Source organism: Urocitellus parryii, chromosome 6, assembly GCF_045843805.1.
Source record: "Urocitellus parryii isolate mUroPar1 chromosome 6, mUroPar1.hap1, whole genome shotgun sequence".
In the NCBI taxonomy this organism is placed as follows: domain Eukaryota; kingdom Metazoa; phylum Chordata; class Mammalia; order Rodentia; family Sciuridae; genus Urocitellus; species Urocitellus parryii.
The window spans coordinates 59,182,225-59,198,257 of record NC_135536.1 but is presented as its reverse complement, the minus strand read 5'-3'; positions in this window follow the sequence as shown (position 1 = coordinate 59,198,257).

Genomic DNA, 16,033 nt, shown 5'->3' with positions numbered 1-16,033 from the left:
GTAGTGAACAGTCATAATCGGACCTCTTTTAAGAAATAATACTTTGGTACAATTGGAGTAAGAATTGGCACAGGAACAGACTAATTTGCTTAGAGATAGTTACAATGCAATCGCAGAATTTAGGAAAGGTTACCAAAACTCATAGTAAACAGTAGGATTGGGGTTATAAATGAGGACAATACTGGAGAAATGATGAAGAAATTGGTGAAGATTTGAAACAGGTATGAAGACAATTGAAATGGTGGTTCAGTAGGTATGAATAAAAGAGTTTCCAACCAGCATGGAGAATACAGTTGAGATAGAACAAATAAATTTGTAATAGATCCAGTTACCATGCTTTCTATTCCTTATCTTGATGATTTTTGTTAGCACCAAAATGAGAAAAGAGAAAGATGATTGGATTTTTGTTGATCTAAGGATAGGCAGAACAACGATAGAGGTATGATCAGTAGTTAATATGTGTTTTGAAATGTTTTGACATGAATTTCTGGCTACATCAAATTGGAAATTAATCTAAGAGGATAGGATAACTGAATAAGGCAAAAGATCAACTATAGTGGTACTAAGTAGGTATTTGAGTTGTAGAAGATTGTAATCATAAGTATATTATTGTTCTATTCTGTGCATGTACAAAGCCCACTATTATGTGAAAGCAAGATGCACCAATTAAAAAAGATCAAGTGAATGTGTGATTAAAGATTAAAAGCACACCAACAGACTAAAATATTATCATTATTTTAAGATGAAAGGAAGACTAATCCACTCACCCAAGCCATCAATGAATTTGAGGAAAAAGCATGGAAATTTTATTTCATGCTAACAAAATTGTAATATTAAGTGGTCAGCTTCAAAAAGAGTAAATATTAAAGAAAGAAGATCATATAATCTTCAAGTATTAATAGGAAATGAGGACATCTGAGATAGGACGGAAGCAAATAGGAGATAATGATAAAATATTTGTAGAAATCCTGTTAGTTGAAGAAAGAAAGAAAGAAATACCTTTCTAGGAAAAATGTAACAACATGCCCATATTTTATCTTAGCAATATTCCTGCACCACAGATAAAAAGAATGAGTAGGTGAAGGATGGCCTAGGTAAAACAAAGTAGTGCATCAATTAGACTTGAGACCTTTGGGGAGAATAATGATTGGGGGGATTTTCTCCTTGAGTGGCTATTGTTGGTGAGGAGAGAGGGAAGCAGTACTATCAGCTCAAATCCAAGAAACACTTCCCGTGGATAAATATTACATCTTTTCAATATTTAGTACAGTTCCATTTCCTAGATTTAAATTTTCAGTGATTTATTCTTGAACCATATCCTTTTCCACTGATAGCTCTTTTTATTAAACAAAAAAAACAACCTATTTTTAAAACATTTGAAAACTCTGGTTTTGTGACTCCCTCTTTTCTCTCAATCATTTTATCTTCTGTGTACCTACTATATTCCATCATTATCTTCAATAATTATACTTATACTAGTATTTGGGATTTTATTTCACATGCTCTTCTTTCACCTAAAATGAAATGCTCCACAACTGAATCAATCCAATAATTCATGATCTTTATACTTAACAACAGATTTTTGAGCCAGGATAGAAATTGCAGTTGGTTCTATTACAGATTTATTATTTTAGCTAGCCCAGTCTCAGCATTGCTCAGAAATCATTTCATATTTGCCCCTCTTCTATTCTTCCTCTAAAGCTATCCAAAGTCCCCCTACTCTTTTGAAACTTTTCATTCCACTGTTTCTCTGAAATATCAGCTGTTCACTTGTGATTTTCAAGAGAAATTTGAGATGAGGTAGGAACTCCCATCTCCTGCCCTCAACTTACAAATGCATTTCCATCTAGACACATACTTCCTTCCGGTGCATTTATCTGGAAAGGAAGCTCCTCATACTCCCTAAGCCTAGGTTCTAGATCTCCTCTGCATCTCATCCTCACTCAACTTCCTATAGATGTTGTTGTATTAATTCTTCCACACATTCTTTGCATTTCTCCAATGACAAATTGCTTCAAATATAAAAGTATTCGCATTATCTTTTAATTAAAAAAAAACCTTTCCTCAATTCTTCCATACCCACTAATTGCTACTTTGAGTGCACCATTTCATGGCTAAACTTTCTGCAAAACAAAACAAAACACTAAATCACCAGTTTGTATGTTTTTACTTTACACTGGGGTTTTTAGAATCTGGGCTCTGCTCACAAATCACTGAAACTAATCTCTCAAGGTCACTCATGACATGTGTTTCTGAATTCAATGTACTCTTTTAATTTTTTTTCTTAAAAAGGATAGGACTGTACTGCACACTATTGATATCTCCTGCTATATTGAAACTCTATTTGATCTGGAAATACCATATCACTCCTAATTTCCCCCCTTTTTTTATGGACTGGTTTCTCAGTCTTCTGCACGGATTTCCCTTATCTCATTCCACAATCTATCCTGCAAAGTTGGTGTTACTCAGGAGTCCTTACTTGGCCTGCTTAGCTGTATTATTTTCTGCTATATACTTCTAAGTAAGTCGCCACAGAACTCCAAGTATCATGGAGGTACTAATGACTCCAAGATCTATATCAGAGGAGATCATTTTCCTGAATTCTAGACACATATATCTAATGATATATACACTTATTACCTGTCTCTCAGGTACCTTAACTTTGGGAGAACCAAGACCATAATTTCCCCATCTTTCTACATTTCTTTTATCATTACTTGAATTTTCCAGGTGAATAAAAAGAATTACCATCCACCCCCTTTCCCAAGCCACAAAGTCAGAAGCCTGGAGGTCATCATCTTAGCCCTGATTCTCACTCCAACAGATCTCCAAGAACTTACTGTTTATTTATCTTGATAAATATTTATCCTCTTATTTTTGTCATGTCATCATGTAACAGAGTGACCAGCAACCCAATAAGGTAGGTTTCTGCTCAGGAGGTGTGAGCTGCTTGGGAAATAAAAGTCTGAAATAATCAGAAAGAAATAAAGACAGAGCCCAAAATTAGATTCAAAGAGGAGTTCCCTGTGGGTCTTCAAGTCCTGATAGGAGCTGGAACTGAACAACTGAAAAAAGGCTCCCATTCTTTTTTTAAGGGGAGTATATCAAAGGCAGGAATAAAGTTTCAGCTGGAGGAGTCTTGGTTTGGTGCTTGTTTCTTGGTGTGGCACGGGTCTTGCTGTAAACAGGTTGATTGGCATTTGATAAGTCACACCCATCTCTGGGAGGCTGTGTGGCTCCAAGGGGTCATTCTCATCTCAGGGGCTATACTAGAACTTGAGCAGGAGCTGGGCAGGACACCACATGAACCAGGCATTCTCAAACCAGCGGAGCTTGTATTGAGAGTTCCTGATACCAGGCTTTCCTGCCTAATGGCTTCAGCATAGCTTTAGTTCATGGAAAGTTCATATATGGCTTCCTGCAATCATGCCTTTGGACATGGCTTTGGGAAGAAAATTCCCATTGTCATGTATATCAGTTTTGCTATAAATACAGGACATCTAATTTTTGCAACCTATTTCCTGATTGGAAATCCTTTTATTTATTATCCAGAATCCCCTTTTCAAATCTTCATAAGGACTGTTTCACATTTTCACTAATTTTTAAAGTTTTTTTTTCCAATAGTTTGCATTCTTATAATCATGGGGAAGGAGGTTCATCTTAATTGGGTAACTTAACTATTAACAAATGTGAGCATCTTAATTATACTATAAAATTTGTTATGTGGTAAAATTCTGAATGCAGAACTGTCTTTCCCCTCAAGAACTGAAAGATTGAAAATTAGTAGTTTCTCTGGAAAAAAATGCAACATGAATACTAAATATTTACTTAATTAAATTAAGCCATTAGAACTTATTATATCAGAAAACTCAAAAATAGTTTTGTTAAATAGTAATGTTTGAACTTAACAAGTTTTAATATGATGTTTGCAAGTGATGTTTAAAAAGTGATAATTCTGCCAGAGGCTGTGGCTAACATCTGTAATCTCAACAATTTGGGAAGCTGAGGCAGAAGGATCATAAGTTTGAGGTGAGCAACTTAGTGACACCCTGTCTCAAAATAAAAAGGAAAGTAGCTCAGGAGTGGAGCACACTGAATTAAATCCCTCTTATATATGCCCCCCCAAAGAAATAATACCTATTTAACTTTAAAAAGTATAAAGATGTTTGAGAGCATGAAAATATGCTTGCTGCTGCGTTCATGTTGACCTCATCATAGAAATAAAACTTGCCAATAACTTTGAAAAGAAAGCTTTGGATTTGCACAATGAATGCAAAACCATTTTGATTGAAACTATGAAATGGAGCCTTTTCTTAGCCAATGAATACAACAAACTAGTGATGGTGGCCTCTTCAGAGTAAAGTATTGACTCTAACACATTGCCAATTTCCCCTATAATTATGGCTATAACATTGACGTAGAAAATAATTTTGATACTCTGCATATGACAGATGACAATGGCTATCTCACTGTTTCTCATTACAATGATTCTGACATTAGTCATGAATTAGATATTATAGCACGAGAGGCTCAGAGGCTTAAACTTGGAGTTGAACTCATATAAAATTTTTAGACCACCAAGATATTTTGCTTGTAACAAGTCGCAGAATTGAGTTTGAGGATTTTAGAATAATAGGAAATGATCCAGTGAAATCCAGAAAAACCTTTTCTGAGAGTGGGATTTTTACTGCTATGGAATTTAAATCTAAATCAATGAGAAACTGGTACCTCAAACATCCTTTCACAACCACTTTTGAGTGGGGGAGAAAACATGGAATACATTGTTGTTTTGTTCTATTGAGCTGATAATTCTGTAAGGTTCAGATGTGGAAATATAGTCTTCAATTTTGGGGTATAATCTATATTTGTAGGGTGAATTTTTCATTTGTCATTTTATTCTTATTGGAAGGAATTTCCTAATTTTAATTTCTTATCTTTAAAGTTCTATGTGATCAATTGTCAGAAGAGTGATTGTAAGTGACGTTATGCTAGATAGTCCAGTGGTGGTGCATTAGGGTGTGTGGAGCAATTAAATTACTTGTGTCTTCATAACCTTCCCCAAAGCTAACCATCCCTGTTAAGGGAGTCCTAGTGTAAGGGGTTTATTTTGAGGGACTTTATTTTAGAGGTTTTGCATCTTTAATGTGTTTTTCTGGTGAAGCCACAATTGTCTCTGGGTTTTCTTTTTTTTTTTTTTTTTGATGACCAAGAGACTAAAAGTCCCTGAATGTCCACACTCAGACCCAGAGTAGGGGCCTCTTCTGGCCACCTGTGCCTTGTATGAGGCAGGACCTTATTGGAGGCACCCTCCCTCTTCCCAGTTTATATGCTATACTATCACCACACCAAAGTGCCCCCACCCCAGGATATCCTGGTCCAATGCTCCTTTTCCCCTCTACATGTCATTTAGGATGTGGTAGGCACAATAATGTTCCCTTAAATTTGTATACCTCCTAATTACTGGCACTCATGAATTTGTTGTCTTAGAAGGCAAAGGAGACTTTGCAGATATGATTAAGATTAAAAACTTCGAGACAGGGAGACTGTTCTGAATTATTTAGTGACTCTGATAGCTCAGGTCTCACTTATTTATAAATTGGAGATAATGAGACTTTCAGAGCCGTAAAAAATAAAACAAATGTATGCATACTTAACATAGTAATCAATAAGGAGTAAGTTTTCATCTTAGCTATTATTCTATAATCTTATTAATATTACTAATATCAATCTGACATTTAATATTTAATCTGACATAATAATACTGACATAATATTAATCTGACATTAGTATTACTAATAATATTAACATGAACAATATTATCATTGCTTATATATTTATTGAATGTTTTGCCAATGCAATTAATGAAATTAGTGTTATAGAACTGACGGATTTGTCAAAAGGTAATGGGAATATGAGAAAAGACAGACAGTACAAGTTACAGCTTTTGTCTTTGTTATTTGACTTTGAGCATGGTGCTTTCTCCATAGTTTCAGTGACTGAAGATGGTCTGAATTATGAGATTAATCAGTAAAGCAAAAAGAAACATTTAACACTGTTGCAGCTGGAGAGGAATACACATAATTTAAGAGACTGTTCATCTCACAATAACTATGAGTACATAATCTTGGAAAGCAGAGTAAAAACTGTTTAAAGATATCAAAATGATAGTTCCCATTAGATAAAAATCAGAGTAATTATTTTAAATTTTTTATATTTACTGAGACATTACCTTGTGAATAGTTGGTAAGGCTAAAGGTTTATTTCTTTCGTTGAAGCCTATTATTATTATTTTTAACATCAAAAATTTGATTACAAACTATTAAGAACTTCTATAATTTTAAGCCAAAGTTGATTTATTTTTGTATATATTGTTTTATCGTTTATTATATTGACTTACAACTATTTTCCTTTGTACTTAAATTTTGCTGAATTTGCTAAATATTTATTACATAATGCTATTTCCAAATTTGTAAATCAAATATGCTAAAAACTTCTCAGCCATTTTTGGAAATTTAATTGCATCTTGACTTGTCACAAGATTGAATAAAATGTTTCCAATTATAATGAGAGTCATAAAGTTCCAAAAAGTTCTATTAACTGTCCTTAAATGATGATATGGTTAAATTCCTTACAGATTTAACTTGAGAGCGTATTTTTGGTAACCAGTGGATCAGGACTGGCAAGTTTTATGCTCAGCATTTTTTCCCATACCCTGTGCTGTTTTACTTATTTTTTCTTTTAGTTTTTGATTTGAACATAATTTCAAACTAACTAAAGAGGTGAAAGAAGAATACAAAGAATTTCTTTAAAACTTTTATTGAAATTCCCAAATACTAATATCACATCTGCTTCTATCTTTCTTACACACACACACACACACACACACACACACACTATTCTCTCCATACCTTGGGGAATTGGTCCTAAAACTCCTGTAGAATGCTTAAGACCCTTGCATAAAATGGTATAGTATTCTCTAAATATTTTAAAACCGTTTTTAAAAATATTTTCAATCTGTAGTTGATTGAATCCATGTGCAGAATCCATGGATTCAGAAGGCTAGCTGTGTGTGTGTGTGTGTGTGTGTGTGTGTGTAAACAAAATTACAAACAAAATCACTTTCTAACCCAGAAAAGCTCTTCATAACGTAGTGTGTGTGTGCTTATTAAATAAGCATGAATCCAAAATGTGATGCATATTACAGGCAATCTGCTGAGAGAGTGCCAGACAGAAATCTCACCCTTTAAACAGATAGAATCTATTTACAACCTGAAACTTAGGGGCACAAGTAGGCTTTTTTACCACTTGAGGAAACTGTCTTCCTAGGTGGTTACTTTAGAGATAGTCCTAAGAGTGACTTCCTGATCTTAAAGCTGGCAAGCGGCTCACCTTCTAAAACGTTTTACATATATTTCAGAAAGGAAAGTTTATAAGCATTCCAAAGTACAAATTTGAAGTCAGGGGTGAGGACAGGTCTCTTCCCTTATTTATAAGAGTTGGGCTTCTTATTTTAAATTTATATTTGACTGTTTTAGTCAGTTTTCCAGGAGATGGAAATGTTAATTACATAGGAATTTGTTCATTACACATTGTATACAGGTATCAAATTATCACACTATACCTCAAAAATAAGGACACATATTTCAATTAGAAAAACACTTATAAATATTATGCTTAAAATTTAATTTCATTTAGTCTCCCTTTCAGTGAAGTTATATTATTGATGTGAAATGCGTTTTGTTTTTGTTTTTTTTTAAGTTCTTACCCATCCTACTTGATTTTTTAAAAATTAATTTTGTTTAGTGTGTGAAATGTTAACTTGTTTCCAAAATCACATATGAAAGATGTGTTTAGAGAAGCATCATTCACCCCTCCCCATGTTTTTATCACTGTCACCTTGTTCTGACCCCCATATGAGACTAGTCTTGTTAGTCTGTAGTTCATTTCTTGTATTTCTTCTTAGAAAAGTGAGCAGATACTTGCATGTTTTTCTGTTTCCTCTTGTTTCTCACAAGAAAACATTCTGAAGCTACTCCTTTGACTTGGGTCTTTCACTTAACACTTGGTGTATCTTGGCCATCTCTCCATATTCCTGGAGTCTTTCTCATTATTTATTTCACAGCTACACAGTATCCCATTGTGCAACTGTACCAGTTATTTCATCTGTGGGCTAATGTAAGACCTTGAGGGATTATGGACAATTACAATAAAAATTATTCATATATATTTTTTGTTTTGTTGGGACTACCTTTAGGGTAAATTCCTAGAGCTGGGATTGTTGTGTAGTATAGTAAACATTTATAAGTTAGTTAGATAGCGCTCAAATTCTGTTCATAGATCTTATACCAATTTGAATTCTCAGTAGCAAAAAGTGCATGCCTATGTCTTGCCCTATAACCTCATCAAAATTTGCGCTTTTAGGGCTGAGGCTCTAGCTCTCAGTGGTAGAGCCCTTGCCTTGCACATGTGAGGCACCAGGTTCAAACCTCAGCACCACATAAAAAATAAATTAATAAGCAAAGATATTATGTGTTCATCTACAATTAAAAAAATTTTTTAAATATTGTACTTTATCCATCTGACCAGTAAGAGATGACATACCAATATAGTTGTAATTTGTGCTTTTCTTATTATAAAGAGAATATATTGTTTCAATAGTTAATGGCCACATTTTTATATTTTGAGGTAAATTATCTATTCTTGTCTTTTGCTTGCTTTTCTGTTGTGATTTTGCTTTTATCTCTCAATTTTTAAGCATTTAAAAATATATTAGGAATATTTGTCTTTTATCCAAGATATATCTTGCAAATAGTTTGTCTGTCAATTATCTTTAGACTCTGCTTATGGTATGCTTTGCCTTAAGAAAGTTTTATAATTGTTTTCTTTAGTCAAATTTATATTATGCCTTTTAAACCAAATTGTATTACAATTCATGGTAGAGTAAATCTCTTCTAATTAAATGAAATAGAGATCTACATTAAAATTAAAAGAGAAACTTCTCTGAGAAGGATAGTCTCTTTTTTATTAATCCCTCTGGTATGAAATTTTATAAATTCAAACTGTTTTTAGATATTAAATGACTAAAACTAAATGTGAATATAATTTGATGTATAGCAAATGAAATATTTAAAACCAGTTTGCTTACAAATTATTTTCTACTTCAAATCACTAAAAATACACATCTATGACTGTTCTCCCGCTGGTCCCTTGCATAATCTCTCATTTCCTGTATATGGCATTTGATCAAGTTTGCTAGTGACTTTTTTTCATTTGTGAATATTTTGTATTCCATGTTCAAATTTTTCCTGGAAATCCATTCTTATTTTCATGGAACATTGTTGAGACTACTTTAGGAAAGTCCACCCTTGTGTTTTGGGTGTGTTGTTGGAATCTGAGATCATTATCTTAGCCCTTTTTATACTTTGTAGAATTAATGGGAGAAGCAAGTAAATGTTTAGATTTTTGGTTCCAGGGTTGCATTTGCAGCTTCGGTCTCCAAGGAAGCCTGGGATGATGGGCAGAGACCACCACCTGTAGCCAGAGGCCTGATGGCATTAGTCTTAAGGCCATTTCCTAGGTCAAATTGCAAAATTGGCTCTAAAACCTTAAAACTTCACTTTCAGTTCTCAAATGCTTTTACTAAAATTATGTAATTGTGCTAGCACTTTTTCCTATTTGCCACTTATGCCCTTGTGTAGATTTTTTAAAAAAATACAATTAAAAATAATAATCTCTAATCTGTGATGCTTCCTGATTAGCCATTTTGATAAACTCATTAGGTTCATTATCTCATCTTAATCGTCACCATAATCTCATAAAATAAATGTGTTTATTTTCTGAGAATCAGAAAGGTTATAATACCCATGTAGGTTCACACAGACATTAAGAGTCAGAACTGAGATTCAAGCAGGTCTCTTTCTTAGGAGTGAAATTTTTCAACCAGTGTCCCTAGCCTTGAATAATTATATAAACTCTGCTGTTTGGAATTAGGTAACACTTTCAAGTGAAAACAGCAGAAATACCAAACCAACTGAAGGTGAACCTTCCTTGAATATCTCATCAAACAGCATACTACAGGGACACAGCCACATCAATGTTTGTAGCAGCATAATTCACAATAGCTAAACTGTGGAAGCAAACTAGATGCCCATCAGCTGATGAATGGATAAAGAAAATGTGGCATATATACACAATGGAATATTGCTCAGCAATAAAAGAGAATAAAATCATGGCATTTGCAGGTAAATGGATGGAGTTGGAGAATATAATGCTAAATGAAGTTAGCCAATCCCCCCAAACTAAATGCTGAATGTTTTCTCTGATATAAAGATGCTGATTCATAATGGGGTTGGGGGAAAAGCATGGGAGGATTAGAAGAACTCTAGATAGAGCAAAGGGGAGGGAATAGAAGAGAGGGAGCATGAGGGTAGGAAAGAAGGTGGAATGAGATGGACACCATTACCCCAAGTACATGTACGAAGACACAAATGCTGTGACTCTACTTTGTGTACAACAAGAGATATGAAAATTTGTGCTCTATATGTATAATTTGAATTGTAATTCATTCTGTGTCCTATATAACAAATTAGAATAAAAAATAACAAAAAAATCTCATCATCAATGATATTAAATTATTCATGGACAAAGAGCCAGTAAAATTCAGTTTCATGTTTGTGAATTATGGATATAAAGGACACTTGTAGGGAGCAAACCAAACCAAGATCTCAAATAATTCCCCTATATAAAGCTCTTCAACATACCATTAGCTGGAATCCAATACACAAACCTCCTTTCTTCTATTTATGTTTGGCTCCTGGTCACCAAATTTAATATGTACTTGAATTAGGCTTTGAATTTATAGACAAATCACAAAAAAATCAAAGTGCAGGTACTACAAGAGTGAAATTACAAATTGCTGAAATAATTCCATTAACAAATAAATGTCACCTATGTGAAAATAATGTCATAGTAGAATAAATGCACTTCAGAATCATCCTTCATGACTGATTCTGCTACTCTTCAATGGAGCTGAAATCAGGGGTCTATTTTAATCTTTCACATGGCTGCCTTCCCAGACATGTCAAAGACTCTCAAATGTTAGATTCATCAGTCCAAATTTCTTTTGGAGTAGTTGTTCATTTTAGCACTTACAAGCTAACAGAGATGTGCCTGTCACAAAATATGAATGGGTGCTCCTTTTCTCTCTTTTTCCTCCTTTATTGCAGCTGTTCACTCTGGAACCTCAAGGCATTCATGATGCCTATGGCTCTGATTTGCCTCCCTGCGTAAATGGTTCCATGCAAGAAGATAAAAAAAAAGCAGTGTTTAAAAGGTTGTGGGTGAAATAAACTTACAGTATCCACTAAATGCTTTCATTATTGGTAAAGTATAAATACCTGCCTTGAATTCCACCCACATTGCCAAATCCATAATCTTCACTTTTTATCTTGAACCAATACAAATTTCCCATGAAACAGAATGTGTGTGTGTGTGGGGGGGGGAATTGCAATCTCACTTCTATAGAATGAAATTAAATAGAGAATATTTTTATAATGGGTTTTATATTCATGTAAAATATGAATATAATGTATGTCACCTCTTTGGGGCATTTAACTTTTTATTGTCATTGTTTTGAAAGCTCTTTATTTAGAAAATGATAACCTAAAATGTCCTCTAAAGAGACAAAAAACTGAGGTTTATTTAAAATATTTAGCAACCATACATTTTTTTTAAGTGTACTAGGAAATCTGTGTTATCTAAATGTGTAATTCTATAGAATTTATGTAGTGGAAATCAAGTAACTTTAACTTTGGATTCTTTTGCTATCAACAAATATTTACTGAAGACCTATTTAGCACAAAGAACAGAAGCATACTTATTTAGGTTTGCTTGCATACATTATTTTATATAAGCATAATTTTACAGAACTATAAGCTTTCCTTGAAGAGATGCTCCACCTTGTCTCAGTAGTTAGAAGATACAGATTTCTGCTTTCTCCTCCACAATTGGAAGGTGGGTAGTGAGAATCCCATGAAGCTATGGCTTGAGTAGTAAGCAAAACATCCATATAGGAAGTCATAAGTAAGAAACAAATTTCAATTAGATAGAGGTAGTTATTTTGGTGGTAATTGACATACAAATGGGATCTTATCAACTCATCTTCCTTCCATCTTAATTATTTGTTGCTTTTGAATCCCTATAGTTGTAGGAGGTAACTTTAGGGTTTGAAAATTTTGTTCTATTTTTTCCAGTACTCATTTAACCACATCATACAATGTCAGCTGATAATATAGAGAAAAATATAAGATTCTTTTCAATACCACACCTCCAGGCCTCATGTTAAGTACTAAAACTTAACAATATTATGTATTAGAAATCTACCTCAGTTCCTTTTGAAAATCAATTTTAGTTCATTCTTTAAAGCAAGTGATTTGAAATGTAGAAGTGAGACATTTAAAAATGTCTGTTGTTGATATTAATCATTTTCCTGAAACTCATACATTTATCAGGATTTTATAGGTACCACACATAATATGAATATAAAACTATAATTATAATATAACCCATTTATTATTAATATATAATTTCATGTATTTATATTATATTAATTATAAAATTCATTATTTCATAGGGAGTTTTGTCTAGACTTAGGGAGATGTTGCAATTTCTCTCAAAATGCAACTCATATAAGCTAAAAAAACATAAGTGTATAAAGCTCAATTACTTCTAAACCACTTTATGAGTCCTCACCCTTTAGGTATGGCTCAGGACAGAGAGGACCACATTGTATTTCAAAATGAGAATCTTATTGAGTTTCTTTCTTAGAAATGTCAGTCTTTCTGATTTTGGACTCATTCATTTCAGTTCTAAGACTGACCTGGATATTTGAAATAGGGGATATGTTTACAGAGCCTTATTTTTTAGTAGAGGGAGTGTTTTAAACCATTCACTTCTCTCTTGTGTTTTTCTTTGTCTCTATTTTGAATTATTAGTTGGAAAAGTCTGGTTCTCTATTGGTGGCTGCTGATACGGAAGTGGTTCCACCTGAGTGTTGAGAATAGGTGTGTGAGTGCTGCTGGGGAACTGGTTCCCTCTGAATGCTGTGGACAGCTGTGTCAGCCTCGAGATAGAGCAGCATCTGAATTCGAGGGACAGCTGTGTAGTGCTGAGATGCAACTGGTACCAGTTATCCACAGAATCACTGAAGTCTCTAGCTATTTCTATAGTCTAAGTTACTGCCTTACTAACCTCATTATTCTGTGTCTCTGTGACTGAATGTGTGGAGACTTGTGGCTTATTTGCATATCATACAGATGCTCAGGAAATAATTCAGACTCAGGCTCCTTTGGATGAAAGTTGAGTGTCCTTGCATGCCACATTGGCCACGACCCTTTAGGTCCAATGTCCTCATTTCCCATACACATATAACCCAGATATTAATGAAGCGCCCCACCAACTTGAAGATGAACTCCTGGGGAGAATGGCTCTTATACATTTGGTCTCCTTTTACCTTCTTTTCTTTCCTATTTAATCCTTCCCAGTATCCACCAGAAACCAAAAGGGAAAGCTTTAGAAATTTTATGTCATTTATCTGCATGATTTCCTTTCTTTGTCTAGGGCAGCAAATCTAGTTTCCATGAGCAAAGAGATTTCTGTTTTGTGTTTTGAAGAATTCAACTTAGAGATTTTTCTATTCTCCATTCATGACATATTAAATGAAAGTTAAGGAAATTTAGAAAATCCTGTTTTTCTTTACAAATCCTGACTTTTAAGATGTCTTACTGCAAAATTTTGCTTTAAATATCAAAATTGGACATTTACTATCTTTATTTTTACATTTCCTCTTCATAACTAAATCTCCACCTCCCCTATAACATTCATCTAACCCCAAGGCAGATAAGAAGACTTATACCAACTAAAGAGCAGTTTAATTATATAAAATATCAAAGGAGAAAAAGGACATTGTTATAGTTTGAAACATTATCACTATTACAAGTGGATAAGACCAAAATTAAATTTTTTAGAATTTTAACAATCATGTATCAGAGCTTCTTAGCTTGTCAAATCTAGAATTGGGGTTTTTCAAAAGTATTATTGAGAAATTAGTCAATACCAACCACAATAAGCATTTAAACTCCTCATCCCTGTGAAAATTGGACAAGAGGAAGCTGTTAACCTATGGGTTACCTATAGAACTGAAAGGTTCTGGGAAGAATTTAATGCCATTTTCTTGGTTATGGACCTTGACCAGTTCCAGGAAAAACAAAGTCTAGTACCCTACTCCAGACAAATTAATTGCTCAAAACCATTTGTTCAATGAATTAAAGAACAAGAGAATTTATTTTTCCATAAGAGAATTGTTGTTTAGAAAGCTTGAACAACATGTCCTTGTTATACAGGTCATGTGAGTTACAACAATTGTTCTGGCATTAATTGTAAGTACCACTCAAAGCAACATTGATATATTGACTTTTAAAAATGTCTTAATCTGGGGCTGGGATTGTGGCTCAGTGGTAGAGCGCTCCCCTAGCTCCCCTAGGGTTCGATTCTCAGCAACACATAAAAATAAAGGCATTATGTTGTGTCTCATTTGGAGAATTTCATAGATGATTCATTATTGAGTTTTATGCTAGGAAATGATGCTTTTTTTTTTTGGTTGTTGTTTAAAGTAAATTCTATTCCTGGATATAGTCACTCTGACTGACTCCATCTACAAAAAAAAGATTCTCTCTCTCTCTCTCTCTTTAAAAAAAAAGTATTAATCTTTGTATTTCTTTATGTATGAAAGTTCTTCATAGAATTTGAACTCAAGCAAATTTATCTCAACTAATAATTATTGATAATTCTATAGATAGTTCTCAAATAATGTCACCTAGGATGATGAAATTACAGTTTTAATTAAAAATTGCTGTTTTTCCTAATTTTTAAGTTTTAGTTTATGGAGACCATTTTAGTCAGCTTTTTCACTGCTGTAACTGAAAGACCTGACAAGAAGAGGAAAAATTTATCTTGGGCTCATGGTTTCAAAGGTCTCAGTTCATAGACAATTACGGACTCCATTCCTCAGGGCCTGATGTGAGGTAGAAAACATCATTGTGGAAGTGTGTGGCAGAAGAAAGCAGCTCGGGACATGAACACCAAAGAAAAGAGAGAGAGAGAGAGAGAGAGAGAGAGAGAGAGAGAGAGAGAGAGAGAGAGAGAGAGAGAGAGAGAGAGAGAGAGCGCTCTGTTCAACCAGGACAAGGTATATACTCCAAAGGCATGGCCCCAGGACCCATCTCCTCCAGCCACACCCTACCTGCCTGTAATACCACCCAGTTAATCCCAATTAGAAGAGTAATGCACTGATTAGGTTAACACTCTTATAACCTAAAATTTCACCTCTAAAATTTCTTCCATTGTCTTTCACATTAGCTTTTGAGGGACACGTTACATCTAAACCATAACACAGACTCATTTGGAGAATCTCATAGATGATTCATTATTGAGTTTTATGCTAGGAAATGATTCATTTTTTGGTTGTTGTTTAAAGTAAATTCTATTCCTGGATATAGCCATTCAGACTGACTCCAAGAACTAACTGTTCACTGCAAGATAGAATATTCTAAAACTACATCTGATTGTATGGATTTGATAATGACAGGTAGACTATAGCAAAGAATTAGAAATTAATATACTATAACCTATTAAAGTCATAAGCTTTATCAAGGAATATAACTGAGAAGGTCTTATCAAAAATCTGTATTGAATTTCAAAGATTACATATTGGTTATAGTAGGCTCTTCTAGTTAAGTCTAATTTCACCTTTAACTACTTTGTTCTTGTTAATATTTCCAAAATAAAGTTTCAGAAACAAAGGGTGTTATATTTAACTCAGCTCAACGTAAAAAATTTTAATCATATTTAAGTAAATATTTATATTGAAAGGCTATCCAGATTATCAAGGATATCTTGAAGCCAAATATGGGTTTTGAATTCTTTTTTACTATCCGACCTACCATATTTTAGTTAACACTTTTTGAAAAGAGTACTG